General features: G+C 38.5%; 1 protein-coding gene across 1 annotated transcript in view; it reads left to right on the top strand.

Moving 5' to 3' along the window:
- The first annotated feature begins 1,557 nt into the window (after positions 1-1,557).
- The window catches only part of PTN (pleiotrophin), a 47,437-nt gene continuing 22,915 nt past the window's right edge, over positions 1,558-26,079 (top strand). Inside the window, exon 1 of the mRNA XM_075855856.1 lies at positions 1,558-1,865. The gene's annotated coding sequence lies outside the window, so the exon portion shown is untranslated. The remainder of the gene's footprint in view (positions 1,866-26,079) is intronic.

The following is a 26,079-nucleotide window of genomic DNA, read 5'->3' as shown; positions in this document are numbered from 1 at the left end:
TATTACTCCCTTTACCTTATCTCTGTATACTACTCCCTTTACCTTTCCTCTCTATATTACTCCCTTTACCCCTCATCTCTATTACTCCCTTTACCTTTTCTCTATATATTACTCCCTTTACCTTTCCTCTCTATATTACTCCCTTTCTCCTTCCTCTTTATATTACTCCCTTTACCTTTCCTCTCCATGTCAGTACTATCCTGATATTTTAACTGTCTTTTCTCTCCTGTCAACTATGTCTCTCACCTCTCCCTTTACCCTTCACCTCTATGTTTGTTCTTCAATTTACCCCTCATCTCTATATCTGTTACTCCCTTTATCCTTCAACTGTAAGTCTTTTCCTCCCTTTACTTTTCTTCTATATCTGTGTTATTCCCTTTAACTTTCTATCCTATGTCTTTGTTTCTCTCTTTACCCTTCCTGCCCCCTTTTTCTCTATGTTACTGACTTTACCTTTCCTCTCTATGCCTGTTGCTCCATTTACCTTTCCTCTCTATGTCAGTTCCTCCCTTCACCCTTATGTCTGTTACTCCCTTTACCTTTCCTGTCAGTTCCTCCCTTTAACCCTCATCTCTATATCTATTACTCCCTTTACCTTTCCTCACTATGTCTGTTCATCCCTTCACCTTTATGTCTGTTACTCCCTTTACCTTTCCTCTCTATGTCAGTTCCTCACTTTACCTTTCCTCCCTTTATTACTCCCTTTACCTTTCCTCTCTATAGTACTCCCTTTACCTTTCCTCTCCATATTATTCCCTTTCTCCTTCCTCTTTATATTACTCCCTTTACCATTCCTCTCCATGTCAGTACTATCCTGATATTTCACCTATGACTGCGTTTTCTCCCTTGTCAACTATTTATGTCTCACCTCTCCCTTTACCCTTCATTTCTATGTCTGTTCTTCGATTTACCCCTCATCTCTATATCTGTTACTCCCTTTATCCTTCATCTCTAAGTCTTTGCCTCCCTTTACCTTTCTTCTATATCTGTGTTATTCCCTTTACCTTTCTATCCTATGTCTTTGGTTCTCTCTTTACCTTTCCTGTCCCCCTTCTCTCTATGTTAATTCCTTAACATTTTCTCTGTTTGTACTGACCTGATGGTGTACCTTTGTCTGTTTCCACTTTCCTCTTTATGTCTGTCACCTTGACCTTTCTCTCCCTTGCTCTCCATGTTACTCCCTTTACCTTTCCTTTATATTTCAGTATTAATACCTTACCTTTTTCTATGTTTCTATTTTCCCTTCTCTGTGTTTGTTTCATTAATTTCTACTTGTGTCTTCTCCCTTCCCTTTTCCTCCCTGTGTTTTTATCTTTGGTTTGTGTCTCCTGATGCCCTTTTTCCTTTACACCCCATATCTGTATCAGCCTTAATAAATACAAGTAACATTAATAAACCTATTTATATGTATATGACTAAAGTGAATTCTTAGGGTTATTTGTATATGAATACAAGTTTCTGTATATTCGGAATGTAAGACTCCTCCAGAGAACACAACCCCCAGGTCCTGGGTGGAGAACTGTCCTAGAATGAGGTCCCTGTTTATGATGCAGAGCTCCCCAGGCTGTGTCACACACTCACACATAGTCTCCCTGGTCCTCAGCAGACACATCAGTGCACACACACCGACAGGGGGAGACAGGATGAACTTCACAGCACAAGAACTTTGAATCTCAGGGACAAGCACAGATCCTGGAGAAATCCCGACAAATCCCTGTCTGCAGGAAAGAACAACATAGAGGACATTAAGAGAAGGAGCTGGGACTGTGTGCAGGATTCCTACCTAAGCAGGGGAATAAGAAGAAGAAAAGAGACAGGAGAGACGGAGGCAGGAGGACAGGAGCTGGGGTGACAGAGGCATTAAAGTAAGTGACTCTCTACTGTCCTCCATGTCTACAGCAGCAAAGACAAAGCACCAAGCCATAGACTGCACTAATGTCCCTCCGCTATTCCAACCTACAGACCCTCTGCACTAATGTCCCTCCGCTATTCCAACCTACAGACCCTCTGCACTAATGTCCCTCCGCTATTCCAACCTACAGACCCTCTGCACTAATGTCCCTCTTCTATTCCAACCTACAGACCCCCTGCACTAATGTCCCTCCGCTATTCAAACCTACAGACCCTCTGCACTAATGTCCCTCCGCTATTCCAACCTACAGACCCTCTACACTAATGTCCCTCTGCTATTCCAACCTACAGACCCTCTGCACTAATGTCCCTCCGCTATTCCAACCTACAGACCCTCTACACTAATGTCCCTCCGCTATTCCAACCTACAGACCCTCTACACTAATGTCCCTCCGCTATTCCAACCTACAGACCCTCTACACTAATGTACCTCTGCTATTCCAACCTACAGACCCTCTGCACTTATGTCCCTCTACACTAATGACCCTCTGCACTAATGACCCCCTGCACCAATGTCCCTCTGCTGCCAGTCCACAGACCTTCTGCACTAATATCTATTCTTCATATACAAACATTTTCTTATCAGGAGGGGAGCAGCAAATAACAGGAGGAGCATCTTAAAATGTTTTGCTGGAACCAACGTCTCCAAACTCTAATAGACGGATTATTTTGGGGGACGGTGTTTTTGCTTTATGTTCTGCTGTAGTCCTGCTGGTATTAACCTGTTCAGGTGTCCTGCAGACCCCACCCCAAGTCCCCAGAGATCTGGGAAGACTAATAATAATAAAACGTTTGATTCATAAGACATAGAATTTGAGCGATGGATGAAAGTTCTTTTTTTTCTGAGTTTCTCTTAGAAAATAGACTCATTTATTATTATTATTATTATTATTATTATTATAGATTATTATTTCATGTATTTATTATTTTATATTATTATTGTATTTAGTATTATTTATTATCTTTATTTATTATTATTGTTTCATTATTATTGATTGTTATTAATATTATTAGTATTATTTATTGCATTTATTATTATTTCACCGACCAGATTTTTATGTTTTCATAATTAAGAAGAATTAAACGGGTTTTCCGGGCCTTAGTATAGGGTCCTTTAGGGGTTTTCCTTTAGGATAGGCCATTAATATCAGATTGGTGGGGGTTCGACTGACGAGCACTGTGTCTGCTTTATTGTCTACCAGGCACAGCGCCGTACATTTGGTAGTGGCTGTACCCGGTATTGCAGCTCAGTCCCATAGAGAGCTGAAGTACCGACACAGTAGCCACATTAAGTACAGAGCTGTGCCAGAAAAACAATTAAGGGGACTGCAGACCCTTCACTAGTTGGGAATGCCGAGAGTTGGACTAATATTAATGGCCTCTCCTATAAAAAAGGAAATCAATATAAAAGTCTTGGGATGCCCCTTTAATTTTCATAAAAAAATATGATCGCTCTTTATGTAATATATCAAATAATGTACTAAAAAAATGTTGAAACAAAACCTAAAAGCAAAGAAATGTTTTATCAAGTATTAGGGATGAGCGATTCTCATTCGTTGCTTTTCTTTAGACTCCTACGTTTTTCCTGTCATTGATCGGCCCGGATATGTTTGTGCCGGTAACAACATTAAAAGTGAAGGGCTAATTAATATGCATGATTTAGAGGAGGGGGCCGGAGATTATGTCTCCATGCTGGAGTTATTATTTAAAATAGTACCGAACATCAATTGAGTTGTTTAAACGGGTTCCTCAATTTGGACATTTCCTTTTTGTTCGAAGTGTTCCCTGATGGCCTGCTGATCCCACAATTGGGACCACCCCCCCCCCCAGCAATCAGCTGTAATCTGTGGAGAAACCTGGCAGCAAATGTTTAATTTCCATGCAGCGCCACCACAGGGAAAATGAAGTATTACACAGTTCTCATTGAAATCAATGGGCTGTAATGTAATGCACAGACATTCTGGGTCCTCCAGAGAGAGACGCTGTTTGCAGCCCCTTTAATTGGTTCACCCACAATGCTTTATGAAGTGGATTAGTAGTTAGCGCTCTTTACTGCACTGGGATCCTGTCCAAATGGCGCAACGTCTACTGTTTCTTGTAATGATATATATATATACAGCTGGTATAAGTTATGCATCTTCTTGTATATAGTGATATGGACCATGCTGGTATAACCTGGGTATCTTCTGTATATAATTATATATGTACAGCTGGTATAAGTTATACATCTTCCTGTATATAGTGATATGGAGCATGCTGGTATAACCTGGGTATCTTCTGTATATAATTATATATGTACAGCTGGTATAAGTTATACATCTTCCTGTATATAGTGATATGGAGCATGCTGGTATAACCTGGGTATATTCTGTATATAATTATATATGTACAGCTGGTATAAGTTATACATCTTCCTGTATATAGTGATATGGAGCATGCTGGTATATCCTGGGCATCTTCTGTATATAATTATATATGTACAGCTGGTATAAGTTATACATCTTGTATATAGTGATATGCAGCATGCTGGTATAACCTGGGTATCTTCTGTATATAATTATATATGTGCAGCTGGTATAAGTTATACATCTTCTTGTATATAGTGATATGGAGCATGCTGGTATAACCTGGGTATCTTCTGTATATAATTATATATGTACAGCTGGTATAAGTTATACATCTTCTTGTATATAGTGATATGGAGCATGCTGGTATAACCTGGGTATCTTCTGTATATAATTATATATGTACAGCTGGTATAAGTTATACATCTTCTTGTATATAGTGATATGGAGCATGCTGGTATAACCTGGGTATCTCCTGTATATAATTATATATGTACCGCTGGTATAAGTTATACATCTTCTTGTATGTAGTGATATGGAGCATGCTGGTATAACCTGGGTATCTCCTGCATATAATTATATATGTACAGCTGGTATAAGTTATATATATTCTTGTATATAGTGATATGGAGCATGCTGGTATAACTTGGGTATCTGCTGTATATAATTATATATGTACAGCTGGTATAAGTTATACATCTTCTTGTATATAGTGATATGGAGCATGCTGGTATAACCTGGGTATCTTCTGTATATAATTATATATGTACAGCTGGTATAACCTGGGTATTTTCTGTATAGAATTATATATGTACAGCTGGTATAACCTGGGTATCTTCTGTATATAATTATATATGTACAGCTGGTATAAGTTATACATCTTCTTGTATATACTGATATGGAGCATGCTGGTATGACCTGGGTATCTTCTGTATATAATTATATATGTACAGCTGGTATAAGTTATACATCTTCCTGTATATAGTGATACGGAGCATGCTGGTATAACCTGGGTATCTTCTGTATATAATTATATGTGTACAGCTGGTATAAGTTATACATCTTCTTGTATATAGTGATATGGAGCACGCTGGTATAACCTGGGTATCTTCTGTATATAATTATATATGCACAGCTGGTATAAGTGATACATCTTCTTGTATATAGTGATATGGAGCATGCTGGTATAACCTGGGTATCTTCTGTATATAATTATATATGCACAGCTGGTATAAGTGATACATCTTCTTGTATATAGTGATATGGAGCATGCTGGTATAACCTGGGTATATTCTGTATATAATTATATATGTACAGCTGGTATAAGTTATACATCTTCCTGTATATAGTGATATGGAGCATGCTGGTATAACCTGGGTATCTTCTGTATATAATTATATATGTACAGCTGGTATAAGTTATACATCTTCTTGTATATAGTGATATGGAGCATGCTGGTATAACCTGGGTATCTTCTGTATATCATTATATATGTACAGCTGGTATAAGTTATACATCTTCCTGTATATAGTGATATGGAGCATGCTGGTATAACCTGGGTATATTCTGTATATAATTATATATGTACAGCTGGTATAACCTGGGTATCTTCTGTATAGAATTATATATGTACAGCTGGTATAACCTTGGTATCTTCTGTATATAATTATATATGTATAGCTGGTATAAGTTATACATCTTCCTGTATATAGTGATACGGAGCATGCTGGTATAACCTAGGTATCTTCTGTATATAATTATATATGCACAGCTGGTATAAGTTATACATCTTCCTGTATATAGTGATATGGAGCATGCTGGTATAACCTGGGTATCTTCTGTATATAATTATATATGTACAGCTGGTATAAGTTATACATCTTCTTGTATATAGTGATATGGAGGATGCTGGTATAACCTGGATGTCTTCTGTATATAATTATATATGTACAGCTGGTATAAGTTATACATATTCTTATATATAGTGATATGGAGCATGCTGGTATAACCTGGGTATCTTCTGTATATAATTATATATGTACAGCTGGTATAAGTTATACATGTTCTTGTATATAGTGATATGGAGCATGTTGGAATAACCTGGGTATCTCCTGTATATAATTATATATGTACAGCTGGTATATGTTATACATGTTCTTGTATATAGTGATATGAAGCATGCTGGTATAACCTGGGCATCTTCTGTATATAATTATATATGTGTAGCTATTATAAGTTATACATGTTCTTGTATATAGTGATATGGAGCATGCTGGTATAACATGGGTATCTACTGTATATAATTATATATGTACAGCTGGTATACGGTTATACATCTTCTTGTATATAGTGATATGGAGCATGCTGGTATAACCTGGGTACCTTCTGTATATAATTATATATGTACAGCTGGTATAACCTGGGTATCTTCTGTATACAATTTTATATGTACAGCTGGTATAAGTTATACATCTTCTTGTAGATAGTAATGTGGAGTATGCTGGTATAACCTGGGCATCTTCTGTATATAATTATATATCTACAGCTGGTATAAGTTATACATCTTCTTGTATATAGTGATATGGAGCATGACGGTATAACCTGGATATCTCCTGTATATAATTATATATGTACAGCTGGTATAAGTTATACATCTTCTTGTATGTAGTGATATGGAGCATGCTGGTATATCCTGGGCATTTCTGTATATAATTGTATATGTACAGCTGGTATAAGTTATACATCTTCTTGTATATAGTGATATGGAGCATGCTGGTATAACCTGGGTGTCTTCTGTATATAATTATATATGTACAGCTGGTATAAGTTATAAATTTTCTTGTATATAGTGATATGGAGCATGCTGGTATAACCTGGGTATCTTCTGTTTATAATTATATATGTACAGCTGGTATAAGTTATACATCTTCTTGTATATAGTGATATGTAGCATGCTGGTATATCCTGGGCATCTTCTGTATATAATTATATATGTACAGCTGGTATAAGTTATACATCTTCTTGTATATAGTGATATGGAGCACGCTGGTATTACCTGGGTATCTCCTGTATATAATTATATATGTACAGCTGGTATAAGTTATACATCTTCTTGTATATAGTGATATGGAGCATGCTGGTATAACCTGGGTATCTTCTGTATATAATTATATATGTACAGCTGGTATAAGTTATACATCTTCTTGTATATAGTGATATGGAGCATGCTGGTATTACATGGGCATCTTCTGTATATAATTATATATGTACAGCTGGTATAAGTTATACATCTTCTTGTGTATAGTGATATGGAGCATGCTGGTGTAACCTGGGTATCTTCTGTATATAATTATATATGTACAGCTGGTATAAGTTATACATCTTCTTGTATATAGTGATATGACCTTGCTGGTATAACCTGGGTATCTTCTGTATATAATTATATATGTACAGCTGGTATAAGTTATACATCTGCTTGTATATAGTGATATGGAGCATGCTGGTATAACCTGGGTATCTCCTGTATATAATTATATATGTACAGCTGGTATAAGTTACACATCTTCTTGTATATAGTGATATGGAGCATGCTGGTATAACCTGGGTATCTTCTGTATATAATTATATATGTACAGCTGGTATAAGTTATACATCTTCTTGTATATAGTGATATGGAGCATGCTGGTATAACCTGGGTATCTTCTGTATATAATTATATATGTACAGCTGGTATAAGTTATACATCTTCTTGTATATAGTGATATGGAGCATGCTGGTATAACCTGGGTATATTCTCTATATAATTATATATGTATAGCTGGTATAAGTTACACATCTTCTTGTATATAGTGATATGGAGCATTCTGGTATAACCTGGGTATCTTCTGTATATAATTATATCTGTACAGCTGGTATAAGTTATACATCTTCTTGTATATAGTGATATTGAGCATGCTGGTATAACCTGGGTATCTTCTGTATATAATTATATATGTACAGCTGGTATAAGTTATACATCTGCTTGTATATAGTGATATGGAGCATGCTGGTATAACCTGGGTATCTTCTGTATATAATTATATATGTACAGCTGGTATAAGTTATACATCTGCTTGTATATAGTGATATGGAGCATGCTGGTATAACCTGGGAATCTTCTGTATATAATTATATATGTACAGCTGGTATAAGTTATATATCTTCTTGTATATAGTGATATGGAGCATGCTGGTATAACCTGGGTATCTTCTGTATATAATTATATATGTACAGCTGGTATAAGTTATACATCTTCTTGTATATAGTGATATAGAGCATGCTGGTATAACCTGGGTATCTTCTGTATATAATTATATATGTACAGCTGGTATAAGTTATACATCTTCCTGTATATAGTGATACGGAGCATGCTGGTATAACCTGGGTATCTTCTGTATATAATTATATGTGTACAGCTGGTATAAGTTATACATCTTCTTGTATATAGTGATATGGAGCACGCTGGTATAACCTGGGTATCTTCTGTATATAATTATATATGCACAGCTGGTATAAGTGATACATCTTCTTGTATATAGTGATATGGAGCATGCTGGTATAACCTGGGTATCTTCTGTATATAATTATATATGCACAGCTGGTATAAGTGATACATCTTCTTGTATATAGTGATATGGAGCATGCTGGTATAACCTGGGTATATTCTGTATATAATTATATATGTACAGCTGGTATAAGTTATACATCTTCCTGTATATAGTGATATGGAGCATGCTGGTATAACCTGGGTATCTTCTGTATATAATTATATATGTACAGCTGGTATAAGTTATACATCTTCTTGTATATAGTGATATGGAGCATGCTGGTATAACCTGGGTATCTTCTGTATATCATTATATATGTACAGCTGGTATAAGTTATACATCTTCCTGTATATAGTGATATGGAGCATGCTGGTATAACCTGGGTATATTCTGTATATAATTATATATGTACAGCTGGTATAACCTGGGTATCTTCTGTATAGAATTATATATGTACAGCTGGTATAACCTGGGTATCTTCTGTATATAATTATATATGTATAGCTGGTATAAGTTATACATCTTCCTGTATATAGTGATACGGAGCATGCTGGTATAACCTGGGTATCTTCTGTATATAATTATATATGTACAGCTGGTATAAGTTATACATCTTCTTGTATATAGTGATATGGAGGATGCTGGTATAACCTGGATGTCTTCTGTATATAATTATATATGTACAGCTGGTATAAGTTATACATATTCTTATATATAGTGATATGGAGCATGCTGGTATAACCTGGGTATCTTCTGTATATAATTATATATGTACAGCTGGTATAAGTTATACATGTTCTTGTATATAGTGATATGGAGCATGCTGGAATAACCTGCGTATCTCCTGTATATAATTATATATGTACAGCTGGTATATGTTATACATGTTCTTGTGTATAGTGATATGACGCATGCTGGTATAACCTGGGCATCTTCTGTATATAATTATATATGTGTAGCTATTATAAGTTATACATGTTCTTGTATATAGTGATATGGAGCATGCTGGTATAACATGGGTATCTACTGTATATAATTATATATGTACAGCTGGTATACGGTTATACATCTTCTTGTATATAGTGATATGGAGCATGCTGGTATAACCTGGGTACCTTCTGTATATAATTATATATGTACAGCTGGTATAACCTGGGTATCTTCTGTATACAATTTTATATGTACAGCTGGTATAAGTTATACATCTTCTTGTAGATAGTAATGTGGAGTATGCTGGTATAACCTGGGCATCTTCTGTATATAATTATATATCTACAGCTGGTATAAGTTATACATCTTCTTGTATATAGTGATATGGAGCATGACGGTATAACCTGGATATCTCCTGTATATAATTATATATGTACAGCTGGTATAAGTTATACATCTTCTTGTATGTAGTGATATGGAGCATGCTGGTATATCCTGGGCATTTCTGTATATAATTGTATATGTACAGCTGGTATAAGTTATACATTTTCTTGTATATAGTGATATGGAGCATGCTGGTATAACCTGGGTATCTTCTGTTTATAATTATATATGTACAGCTGGTAAAAGTTATACATCTTCTTGTATATAGTGATATGTAGCATGCTGGTATATCCTGGGCATCTTCTGTATATAATTATATATGTACAGCTGGTATAAGTTATACATCTTCTTGTATATAGTGATATGGAGCACGCTGGTATTACCTGGGTATCTCCTGTATATAATTATATATGTACAGCTGGTATAAGTTATACATCTTCTTGTATATAGTGATATGGAGCATGCTGGTATAACCTGGGTATCTTCTGTATATAATTATATATGTACAGCTTGTATAAGTTATACATCTTCTTGTATATAGTGATATGGAGCATACTGGTATAACTTGGGTATCTCCTGTATATAATGATATATGTACAGCTGGTATAAGTTATACATCTTCTTGTATATAGTGATATAGAGCATGCTGGTATAACCCGGGTATCTTCTGTATATAATTATATATGTACAGCTGGTATAAGTTATATATCTTCTTGTATATAGTGATATGGAGCATGCTGGTATTACATGGGCATCTTCTGTATATAATTATATATGTACAGCTGGTATAAGTTATACATCTTCTTGTGTATAGTGATATGGAGCATGCTGGTGTAACCTGGGTATCTTCTGTATATAATTATATATGTACAGCTGGTATAAGTTATACATCTTCTTGTATATAGTGATATGACCTTGCTGGTATAACCTGGGTATCTTCTGTATATAATTATATATGTACAGCTGGTATAAGTTATACATCTGCTTGTATATAGTGATATGGAGCATGCTGGTATAACCTGGGTATCTCCTGTATATAATTATATATGTACAGCTGGTATAAGTTACACATCTTCTTGTATATAGTGATATGGAGCATGCTGGTATAACCTGGGTATCTTCTGTATATAATTATATATGTACAGCTGGTATAAGTTATACATCTTCTTGTATATAGTGATATGGAGCATGCTGGTATAACCTGGGTATCTTCTGTATATAATTATATATGTACAGCTGGTATAAGTTATACATCTTCTTGTATATAGTGATATGGAGCATGCTGGTATAACCTGGGTATCTTCTGTATATAATTATATATGTACAGCTGGTATAAGTTATACATCTTCTTGTATATAGTGATATGGAGCATGCTGGTATAACCTGGGTATCTCCTGTATATAATTATATATGTGCAGCTGGTATAAGTTATACATCTTCTTGTATATAGTGATATGGAGCATGCTGGTATAACCTGGGTATCTCCTGTATATAATTATATATGTACAGCTGGTATAAGTTATATATCTTGTATATAGTGATATGGAGCATGCTGGTATAACCTGGGTATCTTCTGTATATAATTATATATGTACAGCTGGTATAAGTTATACATCTTCTTGTATATAGTGATATGGAGCATGCTGGTATAACCTGGGTATCTTCTGTATATAATTATATATGTATAGCTGGTATAAGTTATACATCTTCTTGTATATAGTGATATGGAGCATGCTGGTATAACCTGGGTATCTTCTGTATATAATTATATCTGTACAGCTGGTATAAGTTATATATCTTCTTGTATATAGTGATATGGAGCATGCTGGTATAACCTGGGTATATTCTGTATATAATTATATATGTACAGCTGGTATAAGTTATACATCTGCTTGTATATAGTGATATGGAGCATGCTGGTATAACCTGGGTATCTTCTGTATATAATTATATATGTACAGCTGGTATAAGTTATACATCTGCTTGTATATAGTGATATGGAGCATGCTGGTATAACCTGGGTATCTTCTGTATATAATTATATATGTACAGCTGGTATAAGTTATACATCTGCTTGTATATAGTGATATGGAGCATGCTGGTATAACCTGGGTATCTTCTGTATATAATTATATATGTACAGCTGGTATAAGTTATATATCTTCTTGTATATAGTGATATGGAGCATGCTGGTCTAACCTGGGTATCTTCTGTATATAATTATATATGTACAGCTGGTATAAGTTATACATCTTCTTGTATATAGTGATATAGAGCATGCTGGTATAACCTGGGTATCTTCTGTATATAATTATATATGTACAGCTGGTATAAGTTATACATCTTCCTGTATATAGTGATATGGAGCATACTGGTATAACCTGGGTATCTTCTGTATATAATTATACATGTACAGCTGGTATAAGTTATACATCTTCTTGTATATAGTGATATGGAGGATGCTGGTATAACCTGGGTATCTTCTGTATATAATTATATATGTACAGCTGGTATAAGTTATACATCTTCCTGTATATAGTGATATGGAGCATGCTGGTATAACCTGGGTATCTTCTGTATATAATTATATATGTACAGCTGGTATAAGTTATACATCTTCCTGTATATAGTGATATGGAGCATGCTGGTATAACCTGGGTATCTTCTGTATATAATTATATATGTACAGCTGGTATAAGTTATACATCTTCTTGTATATAGTGATATGGAGCATGCTGGTATAACCTGGGTATCTTCTGTATATAATTATATATGTACAGCTGGTATAAGTTATACATCTGCTTGTATATAGTGATATGGAGCATGCTGGTATAACCTGGGTATCTTCTGTATATAATTATATATGTACAGCTGGTATAAGTTATACATCTGCTTGTATATAGTGATATGGAGCATGCTGGTATAACCTGGGTATATTCTGTATATAATTATATATGTACAGCTGGTATAAGTTATACATCTTCTTGTATATAGTGATATGGAGCATGCTGGTATAACCTGGGTATCTTCTGTATATAATTATATATGTACAGCTGGTATAAGTTATACATCTGCTTGTATATAGTGATATGGAGCATGCTGGTATAACCTGGGCATCTTCTGTATATAATTATATATGTACAGCTGGTATAAGTTATACATCTTCCTGTATATAGTGATATGGAGCATGCTGGTATAACCTGGGTATCTTCTGTATATAATTATATATGTACAGCTGGTATAAGTTATACATCTTCTTGTACATAGTGATATGGAGCATGCTGGTATATCCTGGGCATCTTCTGTATATTATTATATATGTACAGCTGGTATAAGTTATACATCTTCTTGTATATAGTGATATGGAGCATGCTGGTATAACCTGGGTATATCCTGTATATAATTATATATGTACAGCTGGTATAAGTTATACATCTTCTTGTATATAGTGATATGGAGCATGCTGGTATAACCTGGGTATCTTCTGTATATAATTATATATGTACAGCTGGTATAAGTTATACATCTTCTTGTATATAGTGATATGGAGCATGCTGGTATAACCTGGGTATCTTCTGTATATAATTATATATGTACAGCTGGTATAAGTTATACATCTTCCTGTATATAGTGATATGCAGCATGCTGGTATAACCTGGGTATCTTCTGTATATAATTATATATGTACAGCTGGTATAAGTTATACATCTTCTTGTATATAGTGATATGGAGCATGCTGGTATAACCTGGGTATCTCCTGTATATAATTATATATGTACAGCTAGTATAAGTTATACATCTTCTTGTATATAGTGATATGGAGCATGCTGGTATAACCTGGGTATCTTCTGTATATAATTATATATGTACAGCTGGTATAAGTTATATATCTTCTTGTATATAGTGATATGGAGCATGCTGGTATAACCTGGGTATCTCCTGTATATAATTATATATGTACAGCTGGTATAAGTTATACATCTTGTATATAGTGATATGGAGCATGTTGGTATAACCTGGGTGTCTTCTGTATATAATTATATATGTACAGCTGGTATAAGTTATACATCTTCTTGTATATAGTGATATGGAGCATGCTGGTATAACCTGGTTATCTTCTGTATATAATTATATATGTACAGCTGGTATAAGTTATATATCTTCTTGTATATAGTGATATGGAGCATGCTGGTATAACCTGGGTATCTTCTGTATATAATTATATATGTACAGCTGGTATAAGTTATACATCTTCTTGTATATAGTGATATGGAGCATACTGGTATAACCTGGGTATCTTCTGTATATAATTATATATGTACAGCTGGTATAAGTTATACATCTTCTTGTATATAGTGATATGGAGCATGCTGGTATAACCTGGGTATCTTCTGTATATAATTATATATGTACAGCTGGTATAAGTTATACATCTGCTTGTATATAGTGATATGGAGCATGCTGGTATAACCTGGGTATCTTCTGTATATAATTATATATGTACAGCTGGTAGAAGTTATACATCTTCTTGTATATAGTGATATGGTGCATGCTGGTATAACCTGGGTATCTTCTGTATATAATTGTATATGTACAGCTGGTATAAGTTATACATCTTCTTGTATATAGTGATATGGAGCATGCTGGTATAACCTGGGTATCTTCTGTATATAATTATATATGTACAGCTGGTATAAGTTATACATCTGCTTGTATATAGTGATATGCAGCATGCTGGTATAACCTGGGTATCTTCTGTATATAATTATATATGTACAGCTGGTATAAGTTATACATCTGCTTGTATATAGTGATATGGAGCATGCTGGTATAACCTGGGCATCTACTGGTGTATAATTATATATTTTCCTCTGATTTTCTGATATAACTGTATGTATTGTCTGGAATGATTGTATTTATCTGTAGGTAAAGTGAAGATTTCCTCCACGTGCGGTGATGAGGTGCATTAGTCTGCGTTTGCTTTAATAGGATTGTGGTGATATTAATAGACATCTTGTACCTGTGTTTGTTCTCCTGAGCGGCTGGACGTATGACCTTAGAGTCTTTGACCTCTACCCCTGCCCTGCCGTTTGGCTGGAACCTTGTACAAGTTGTCTCCTATCTATTCCCATTTCAGACACCTGGTCACACTCCGACCTCAGACAATGAAAAGCTCCTTAGAATGACCTCATAGTTTCCTAATCATATCGGGGCCAGAACGAGGGGTCTTATCGTAACATTTACTTTATGGCGCCCAATACTTGTTTACCCACCTGACTACCTATCCCTTGTAGGAGAGAAGATTGTTCAATGTCCCTTCACCTATTGGGGGAAAACCTGGACTAGGACCCCTTCCCATGGGTCCCCGCAGTAATCCTCTTTGTACTCAACCTATCAGCATCACAAATCTGATAGTTTGTTACAATGTATCAGTGCAGGTAAAATGTATCAGGCTAAAGTCGAGAGTGTTCACCGCACAGAGGATTGTCTGGACTGGATATAATTGTATCAAGCCCTTAGCTGTGAGAAGTATTAGGGCTGTACAGATTGGAAATGTCCCCATTCACTGACAGCAAGCAGAGATCTTGAAAATGGTGAGGAATTTAAACACAAAGAATATTGGAAAGTTGCAGAAATGTTCATACATATTGTATTAAAGGAATTATACTGTATATTACTGAAAGCGACTCTATAGGTGACATGGATAGAGTTATTGCCCCCCCTAACAACTCCAGTGGTCCAAGTACCCCCCGCATAATGTATGGGGGGGGGTACATATTACTGGACAGCTAGCAGCAGTTATTGTCTTGTAGGTCGGAGTGCTGGTTTCTCCGGAGCTCATTTCCTTTCCACATTCTCCGAGCGCCTCCATTCGTCCTGTGATGAATGAGCCCCATTCAGTCCCTCTGTTGGGGGCCGGAGAAGAGGTTTACACTGAACCTGCTCCCATTTTTGCGGCTCCGTTACGCGTTGTCCCTGGAGACGAGCAACAAGAATGAATTTAGAGTAAAGCTGCGGGGATTCGAGACGTCTGCATTCGAAAAATGGAGGCGATTAAAAACCTGATGGTTTTATGGGTAAATAACCAGATCTGTCAATCGGTATAGATTTTAATCGACTTTTCGAGATGAACCCCTCCCCCATCTCCAACGCTCGCACACGGTAGACAAAGTCCATAGGATTCCATGAATGTGGGTTGTGGGGCCGAGAGCGTCCCATTTATTTTACCCCCATGGGGTCTCGCTGATTGGAGCTGCTGTATATAATGTGAATAATAGGATGGAAGTCCAAATGTTTGCCCCTCCCACATGAAACGAGAAAAATTACCGCCAGGCCCCTCGTTTTTATTTGAATATGGGAATTTTTGTGTAGCAAAAACATAATTTTGTCTTATTATGCTCAAATCAGTGCAACGTTGTATTAGGGCCCAATTTACGGACTGCAGCCGGTCTGATTCAGGGGGGATGAGATTGGCCCCTGGGTATTAAAGGTCATGGAGACATTACCAACTACTATAGACGGGATAGAGACGCTCATCACTGCACTTAATTTTTAAAGGGGTTCTCCGCTTTGGACAATTCTTACTTGTTAGGAGGTTCCCTTGACAATAAGCTGATCACAAAGTGTCCCCGTGTTGGGATCTCCAGCGATCATCTGTGATCTGTGGGGAACCTGCAGTAAGTGTTCAATTTCCCTGCAGCGCCACCAGAGGGGAAATGAAGTATTACACAGTGTTCATTCTTATCAATGTGTTGTCTGTGTAATGCAGGAGAGGACAGGTCCTCCAGAGACGATCTATGTAACCGCTCTCCACTCTGATCAAGAGACGAGGATCCTGAACAGAGGACCCCCCTCTAATAACTCTGAATTCTCTAAATGGGTTTTCACAACTGGACAATTCCTTTAAGGATTGACTGGTGGGCTGTGGACATATTCTGGCCTTGGACCCTTCGGTACTGTCCAAATGTTCAGTACTCCCCTGTTTATGCCATTACACCCATCACCTCCTTCTCCCACATTACAATCCCTGTTTGATAACATTAGGAAGGGGCTCATATCACCAGTTGGGATGGGTGATAGGGTCCATCCTAATTAGTGCCCCCAATGGGGCTTTATGGGCCACATAACACTCAAGGGGATGCGTCTACATTATGTATGTCCTTGATCTCACCCATGTGTAATAATCTCCCTTTCAGACACTCAGGGAGCTTCACCAATGTAGCACCCAGGTCCGGATTATATGGGGGCAAAAGGGGCAAATGCCCAGGGGCTTCCGAAGGAGCAACAAAGTAACATACAAAAGCCACAACAAACAGCACAAGAAGCTGTAACTGAACTACAAAATGACAATACAAAAAAAGTACAAATCCGCCTCGATACAATGATAGACAGCAGTGATTACAGGACTTTATAAAGTGGTCCTTATGATATGGTCCCTGTGCTGAGAGTCTCCGTGGTTAATCACCGCTAGAAGTCCTGCCTGACTCTTTCTTCTTCTCGCTGGAAATGACAAGTTCCCTATTGTGAGTACAAAGCAGCGAGTAGATGTCAGCGGCGCCAACGCTGATGTAGTGGAACCTGGCAGACGCTTAGTGCAACAGATGGAGCAGGTTGTAGAGGTAAAAAAGATGGTCGGGAGCCAGGATAGTCTGCAGGAACAGATGGTGAGCTCGGGAAACACAGGCCTCCAATCTGTGCCTGTAAAAGATACCGCTAATAGGGGCTACCGATCCCACATAATAAGCCGGATGATGATTGTCTAAGTGGACGTCCAGAACCTCCCTGAGAACCCCGTACGAGGCGCGGCCGCCAGTGACACAATGTAACGCCACTGGAAAGGATAGATCTTACGGGGATCATAATGAATGAGACAAGGCCAGGAATTGTCCTGCGGGTTACACAAGATAGGCCTTAATTATGCTGGTGAATGTTACATTGTGTCAGCTCAAAAGGCCATTTGATGTAGGATATTGCAAATTTCAGAAGGAGCAGAAATTTGACCTGAGCAGATTGAAGCACTTTAAAGGAGTATTCCCATCAAAATGCCCATGACCCCCGATTCACGACGGCCCCTTCTCTATTGAAGTCTTTCTGCTTGCTCAGCTCTTTCGTAACCCCCCCCCCCATAGACGTCAATGTAGAGGGCCGCATACAAGGTGAGGCCCCCTCACCATTGACTTCTATCGGAAGCGACCAGCGTGATTTGCCAAACAGGGGTCCCAAGACCCCTGTTCTCCCTATAGGTGAGGGATTCAGACCTGCACCTGCAGATATACTATGATTATTAAAAACGGGAATACCCCTTTAAGGCTAATTTAAAGAGGAACCGTCATGGTGGACATTAACTTTTGCTTTAAACAAATGACCGACCTCTTGTAAGATGTCAGACAATGGCGTTGTTATACTTATTGTTATTTATATTACTACCACATGGAAATTCCTTTCATCCATCATCACTAGGATTTAATAAGTGCCGGATTATCAGATATTCTGGATAATCAGATCTCAATAGTTATATTGGCTTACCTGCGGTAGTTACGTGTGTGTATATGTGGGGATATTGATGTATTCGGTGATCTGGTTTTACGCAAGGTCTCCATGACAACACCTTACGTTACCTCGCAGCACCTTACAGAAATCAGGACAGGAAGTGTTGTCATCAGAATCTCCAGTAGTGCTGGCTCAGGCTTTGGGCCTGTAACTTCAAGCGATTATATCTCTAGTTTAGAAGTGAGATATTTTAAAATGTATTTCATGTTTTTATTGCCCACTAGGGGGCGTTTTCTTCTGGTAGGTCTTGACTGCAGCATGTTAACCTGCAAAATGAAGGGAAAAAGTAAAGCTTTTATAAACCCTCTAATTGTACGTCTCTCTGTAGCCCCCCTTTTACCACGTACCATTAATAATACTGATGTCTTCTTATGTAGCAGACGGGTTTATGGGCCCCCTAAGGCACCAGAGCCCGAGAGCGACTGCTACCTCTGCACCCCCTATAGCTTGTTTTCATTCTTTTCTGAATCGATTAACCACGCTTATACAATGCCCATACAGTGTAAATATAGGAATGTCCCTGACGATCCCCCAGATGACGTCATCACCTGCTATGGAGCAATAAAGAGAACGCACCGAGCCACCTGTAAAGACCACCCTGTCTGGTAACTGCAATTTATAGTGCTTTTGGGACGTGTGGACCTTAATGGGGGACACATCAGGTAATGCAGTTTTAGACTTCCCCTGTGACCTCACCCCTGTGACATCATCACATGTACTGGTGCAATGCAGGGGACTCACATGGACAGGTCTCTGACAACCCCCTTGCTGAATAAACTACGTCAGTGACGCCGGCCTCTGTAACGTTGGGCCCACGCTGACATCAACCGCTATGGAGCCTTATAGGGGGCGCACCATACCTTTGGCATGGGCCTACAGCACATGTTATCTTTTTCTCCACAGCAGCACATGATATACTGCCCCCCCACAGCGGCACATGATATACTGCCCCCCCACAGCAGCACATGATATACTCCCCCCACAGCAGCACATCCTTTCTACCTACTGCAGCAGTACATGAGCTCTTCTATCCCCTCTCTAAAGATTGTCGGCTGCTGTACAGTGTAGTCACTGACGAGCAGCCAATCAGATTGATCTTTATTTGGTTGATGATTTATGCTCATACAGTGTACAAATAATCGTACCATATCGGGCATCATTATAAGTGCCATACAGTATGGTGCTTGAATAACAGTGCCATACATTGACCAAACATTTCTATACAGTTGCCTAAAAAACAGTGCCCCGACCACCGTATTGTATAGTGCCATGCTGGAAGTTCCACAATAACTACCACAATACAGTGCTTCAATAATACCACCATACAGTGCTTCAATAATACCACCATACAGTGCTCAAATAATACCACCATACAGTGCTCCAATAACACCACCATACAGTGCTCCAATAACACCACCATACAGTGCTCTAATAATAACACCACCATACAGTGCTCCAATAACACCACCATACAGTGCTCCAATAATATCACCATACAGTGCTCCAATAACACCACCATACAATGCTCCAATAACACCACCATACAGTGCTCCAATAATACCACCATACAGTGCTCTAATAATACCACCATACAGTGCTCCAATAACACCACCATACAGTGCTCCAATAATACCACCATACAGTGCTCCAATAATACCACCATACAGTGCTCCAATAATACCACAATACAGTGCTCCAATAATACCACCATACAGTGCTCCAATAACACCACCATACAGTGCTTCAATAATACCACCATACAGTGCTCTAATAACACCACCATACAGTGCTCCAATAATACCACCATACAGTGCTCCAATAATACCATCATACAGTGCTCCAATAACACCACCATACAATGCTCCAATAACACCACCATACAGTGCTCCAATAATACCATCATACAGTGCTCCAATAACACCACCATACAATGCTCCAATAATACCACCATACAGTGCTCCAATAACACCACCATACAGTGCTCCAATAACACCACCATACAGTGCTCCAATAACACCACCATACAGTGCTCCAATAATACCACCATACAGTGCTCCAATAATACCACCATATAGTGCTCCAATAATACCACCATACAGTGCTGCAATAATACCACCATATAGTGCTCCAATAACACCACCATACAGTGCTCCAATAATACTACCATACAGTGCTCCAATATTACCACCATACAGTGCTCCAATAACACCACCATACAGTGCTCCAATAACACCACCATACAGTGCTCCAATAACACCACCATACAGTGCTCCAATAACATCACCATACAGTGCTCCAATAACACCACCATACAGTGCTCCAATAACACCACCATACAGTGCTCCAATAATACCACCATACAGTGCTCCAATAACACCACCATATAGTGCTCAAATACCACCATACAGTGCTCCAACAATACCACCATACAGTGCTCCAATAACACCATCATACAGTGCTCCAATAACACCACCATACAGTGCTCCAATAACACCACCATACAGTGCTCCAATAACACCACCATACAGTGCTCCAATAATACCACCATACAGTGCTCCAATAACACCACCATACAGTGCTCCAATAACACCACCATACAGTGCTCCAATAACACCACCATACAGTGCTCCAATAATACCACCATACAGTGCTCCAATAATACCACCATACAGTGCTCCAATAATATCACCATACAGTGCTCCAATAACACCACCATACAGTGCTCCAATAACACCACCATACAGTGCTCCAATAATACCACCATACAGTGCTCCAATAACACCACCATACAGTGCTCCAATAATACCACCATACAGTGCTCCAATAATACCACCATACAGTGCTCCAATAATACCACCATACAGTGCTCCAATAATATCACCATACAGTGCTCCAACACCACCATACAGTGCTCCAATAATACCACCATACAGTGCTCCAATAATATCACCATACAGTGCTCCAATAACACCACCATACAGTGCTCCAATAACACCACCATACAGTGCTCCAATAATACCACCATACAGTGCTCCAATAACACCACCATACAGTGCTCCAATAACACCACCATACAGTGCTCCAATAACACCACCATACAGTGCTCCAATAATACCACCATAGACTGCTCCAATAATACCACCATACAGTGCTCCAATAATACCACCATACAGTGCTCCAATAACACCACCATACAGTGCTCCAATAACACCACCATACAGTGCTCCAATAATACCACCATACAGTGCTCCAATAATACCACCATACAGTGCTCCAATAATACCACAATACAGTGCTCCAATAACACCACCATACAGTGCTCCAATAATACCACCATACAGTGCTTCAATAATACCACCATACAGTGCTCCAATAACACCACCATACAGTGCTCCAATAATACCACCATACAGTGCTCCAATAACACCACCATACAGTGCTCTAATAATACTACCATACAGTGCTCCAATAATACCACATAAATTAATCTAATAGCGCAATACAATGTCCAAATACCTAAACCTATAAATACAGGAGATACCGATCTCGTAAAATGTACTGACACATGGCGGGATGTGATGACAGGTGATCTGATCTATGATAACAGATAAACGCGCACCTTTATTTGCGAATGGCAAAATCTCAGGAGAAAAACGGTGACAGCAGCAATTAGAAAAGTGTTTACCGACAGCGGAATCATTGCTGGAAAGTGTCGCGACATTGCTACTTTATAATTATAGGGAAGCAACTGATGATAAACATCGCTGCTATTACGGGGAGGTGTGTTTGCCTCAGGTATCAGAGTTGTCACAGGGACGGGGGTTTCACATGAGTACGCAGCAACAGTGCCGAAGATTCATCAGTACTGTACTAGGATGCATGCATTTAGGAGTAGGCGAAAATGGTGCAAAGCTCGGCAATTTTATGGAAAACAGACACTTTCACTTCCTTACGGCTCGTCGTGGCGGACACGCATTTACACCAATATTTTTAACCAAAAATATATTAATTTGGCGCAATTTTCCAAAAATATATTTTTTCAAAATATATACAATTTCCCCCTCCCCATATGACCTCTAACCCTAATCATTAATCCCTATCTCTACTCTGTAACCACCAATAAATTACATTAACTCGTATATTCTTTCCTAGTGATAATCAATAACATTATGAATTTAGCATGTAACGGGTATGGGAACGCTAAAGAAACGGTCTTAGGAGCTTAAAGGGGTTCTCCGCTTTCAACAATCTCTACTTGTTAGAAGGTTCCCTTGAAAATTATCAGATCACAAAGTTTCCCCGTGCTGAGATCCTAGCGATCAGCTGTGATCTGTGAGGAAACCTGGCAGTAAGTGTTTAATTCCCCTGCAGTGCCACCACAGGGAAAATGAAGTATTACACAGTGTTCATTCTTATCAATGTGTTGTCTATGTAATACAGGACTGGACAGGTCCTCCAGACAGAGAGACGCTCTGTTAGGGATCTGCCAGGTACTTCATCTAGGTATACTCCTGGGATTAATCAGTCCACACCTGAGGCCAGACCTGTTCGACTGACACCATCTCCCACCAACCAGGGTGGCAGGCTCAGGAGTGGGAGAGCCTATCGCGGCCTGGTCTGTCGGAGTTAGCTCCGCCCCCTGTCCTTTGTTACCTGCCCTGTTCTCTCCTTCAGTGCTTGTAATTCTTTTGGATTCCTGGCCCCACTGCTGCTTGCTCCAGCCTGCTTCTGCCGTGCTTCTGCCTTGCTGCAGTTCTGCTTGACCTGCTTTGCTTTGCCCCTGGCTTGCTTCTGTCTCCGTGCCCGCTCGGGTGTACTCACTTCGTCCTGGTCCTGACTGTTCGTTCGCCGCTCCGTTTCCTCGTGGCGTTCCGTGGCTACTGCCCCTTCCCCTGCGTGTTCCCTGTTTGTTTTCCTGTGCACTTAGACAGCGTAGGGACCGCCGCCCAGTTGTACCTCGTCGCCTAGGGCGGGTCGTTGCAAGTAGGCAGGGACAGGGCGGTGGGTAGATTAGGGCTCACTTTCCCTTCACCTCCTTCCTGCCATTACACGCTCTTTGTAACCACTCTCCACTCTGACCGAGAGATCAGGATCCCGAACAGAGGACCCGATCCCCCCTCTAGTAACTCAGAATTCCCTAATAGGGTGTATGAAAACCTTTTTAAGGAGCGCCTGGTGCAACTTACTGTACTTGACTCTGCGATCTGAAACTTCTACTTTGGGACACATTTGCACAAGTCCTGCTGCATTGATCTCTATTACAGGGCTCATGTCCTGATTCGCACCCCTGTAGTTGGAAAAATAAACTGCAAATCCTCTCTTATTGGTGAAGGGGGTGGTGGTGGTGGTGGTGGTGGCGGGGGTGTTGATTACAAGAATAAAAGTCCATGTATCTCCCCCTGGGGGCACTGGAAGGCTGTACAGGGGGGGGAGATCGCAGTCACAGACTGATTCTGCTACTGCTCTCACTTGCAGCTCCTACCCCCTCCCTCTCCTCTACACAGTAATTAATTTCACCCTTTGCAATAGAAAGTGCATGGTGATAAAAGGCGGATGTCCTGAGTCTACTACGACCAGTAAAACAAATTTCCATTGGTCGGAAATGATTGTGTTAGTAAAAGGGTCTGTCCTGGTGATAAGAAATATGACCGTGGATAATAACGCAGAGTTTCTGTATGGGGATAATGGACAAGTAGCCAAATTAAGGCTCAGATATTTCCATATTAATATCCGCCAGTTCCCTGGGTGTGTGTGCCCTGCTTCTGGATCCCTCAGGGTGCTCGCTCCTCTTTCTATAGGGTTTGTTGTTGAATCATTAATTTGTTTGGGGCTCATTAAAAATCAGCTGTGACCCCAGGCGGAGAGGAGGCGCTAGCGGGCTCATTAATGGAGCTGCTCTAAAAATAGGAGCCTGCGCTTGTACAGAGCAAAGAAACAAGTGTCCTTGGGGAAAGAGGGACTACCACGCAAGACTGGCACCGAGCTGACCCCGGGGAGAGTCTAGGGAGCCCGCTAAAGAGAAGCATCACCCTCACCCACTGCACCAGGTCTGCCCGAGGAACCCTGGATGACTGCACTCATTAAGATAAACTGATTAGATTGTTAAGTGGGTAATGACTATGATGAGCAGGAGGATGTTATAGTAACAGAGGCCTCCATAGTGCTGATATCTATCTATCTATCTATCTATCTATCTATCTATCTATCTATCTATCTATCTATCTATCTATCTATCTATCTATCTATCTATCTATCTATCTATCTATCTATCTATCTATCTCATATCTATCTATCTAATATCTATCTATCTATCTCATATCTATCTATCTATCTATCTATCTATCTATCTATCTATCTATCTATCTATCTATCTATCTATCTATCTATCTATCTATCTATCTATCTATCTATCTATCTCATATCTATCTATCTCATATCTATCTATCTATCTATCTATCTATCTATCTATCTATCTATCTATCTATCTATCTATCTATCTATCTATCTATCTATCTATCTATCTATCTATCTATCTATCTATCTATCTCATATCTATCTATCTCATATCTATCTATCTATCTATCTATCTATCTATCTATCTATCTATCTATCTATCTATCTATCTATCTATCTATCTATCTATCTATCTATCTATCTATCTACCTCATATCTATCTATCTATCTATCTATCTATCTATCTATCTATCTATCTATCTATCTATCTATCTATCTATCTATCTATCTATCTATCTATCTATCTCATATCTATCTATCTCATATCTATCTATCTATCTATCTATCTATCTATCTATCTATCTATCTATCTATCTATCTATCTATCTATCTATCTATCTATCTATCTATCTATCTATCTATCTATCTATCTATCTATCTATCTATCTCATATCTATCTATCTCATATCTATCTATCTATCTATCTATCTATCTATCTATCTATCTATCTATCTATCTATCTATCTATCTATCTATCTATCTATCTATCTATCTATCTATCTATCTATCTACCTCATATCTATCTATCTATCTATCTATCTATCTATCTATCTATCTATCTATCTATCTATCTATCTATCTATCTATCTATCTATCTATCTATCTATCTATCTACCCAATGAGCCCCAATGACAGAGGATCCCGACACCCCGAATAAGGCCGATCAATCCTCTATGTAGAAATTGGAATAAAATGTCAGAAAAATCCGGATTCACTTTCTTTCCGTTCAGTCGGTTTCCTACCCTCAAAGCCGTTTTTATTTTCAGATTTTAACTACAAATAACGAGCAATTATAATTGCGCAGAAATGAGTGTAATGCTGCTAAATGGAATGTAAAAGCATCGGCCTCACGTCGGGCT

Source organism: Rhinoderma darwinii, chromosome 3 (assembly GCF_050947455.1).
Source record: "Rhinoderma darwinii isolate aRhiDar2 chromosome 3, aRhiDar2.hap1, whole genome shotgun sequence".
NCBI lineage: Eukaryota > Metazoa > Chordata > Amphibia > Anura > Rhinodermatidae > Rhinoderma > Rhinoderma darwinii.
Note: the sequence above shows the minus strand (reverse complement) of the source record. Positions and strands in the feature narration are given on the sequence as shown.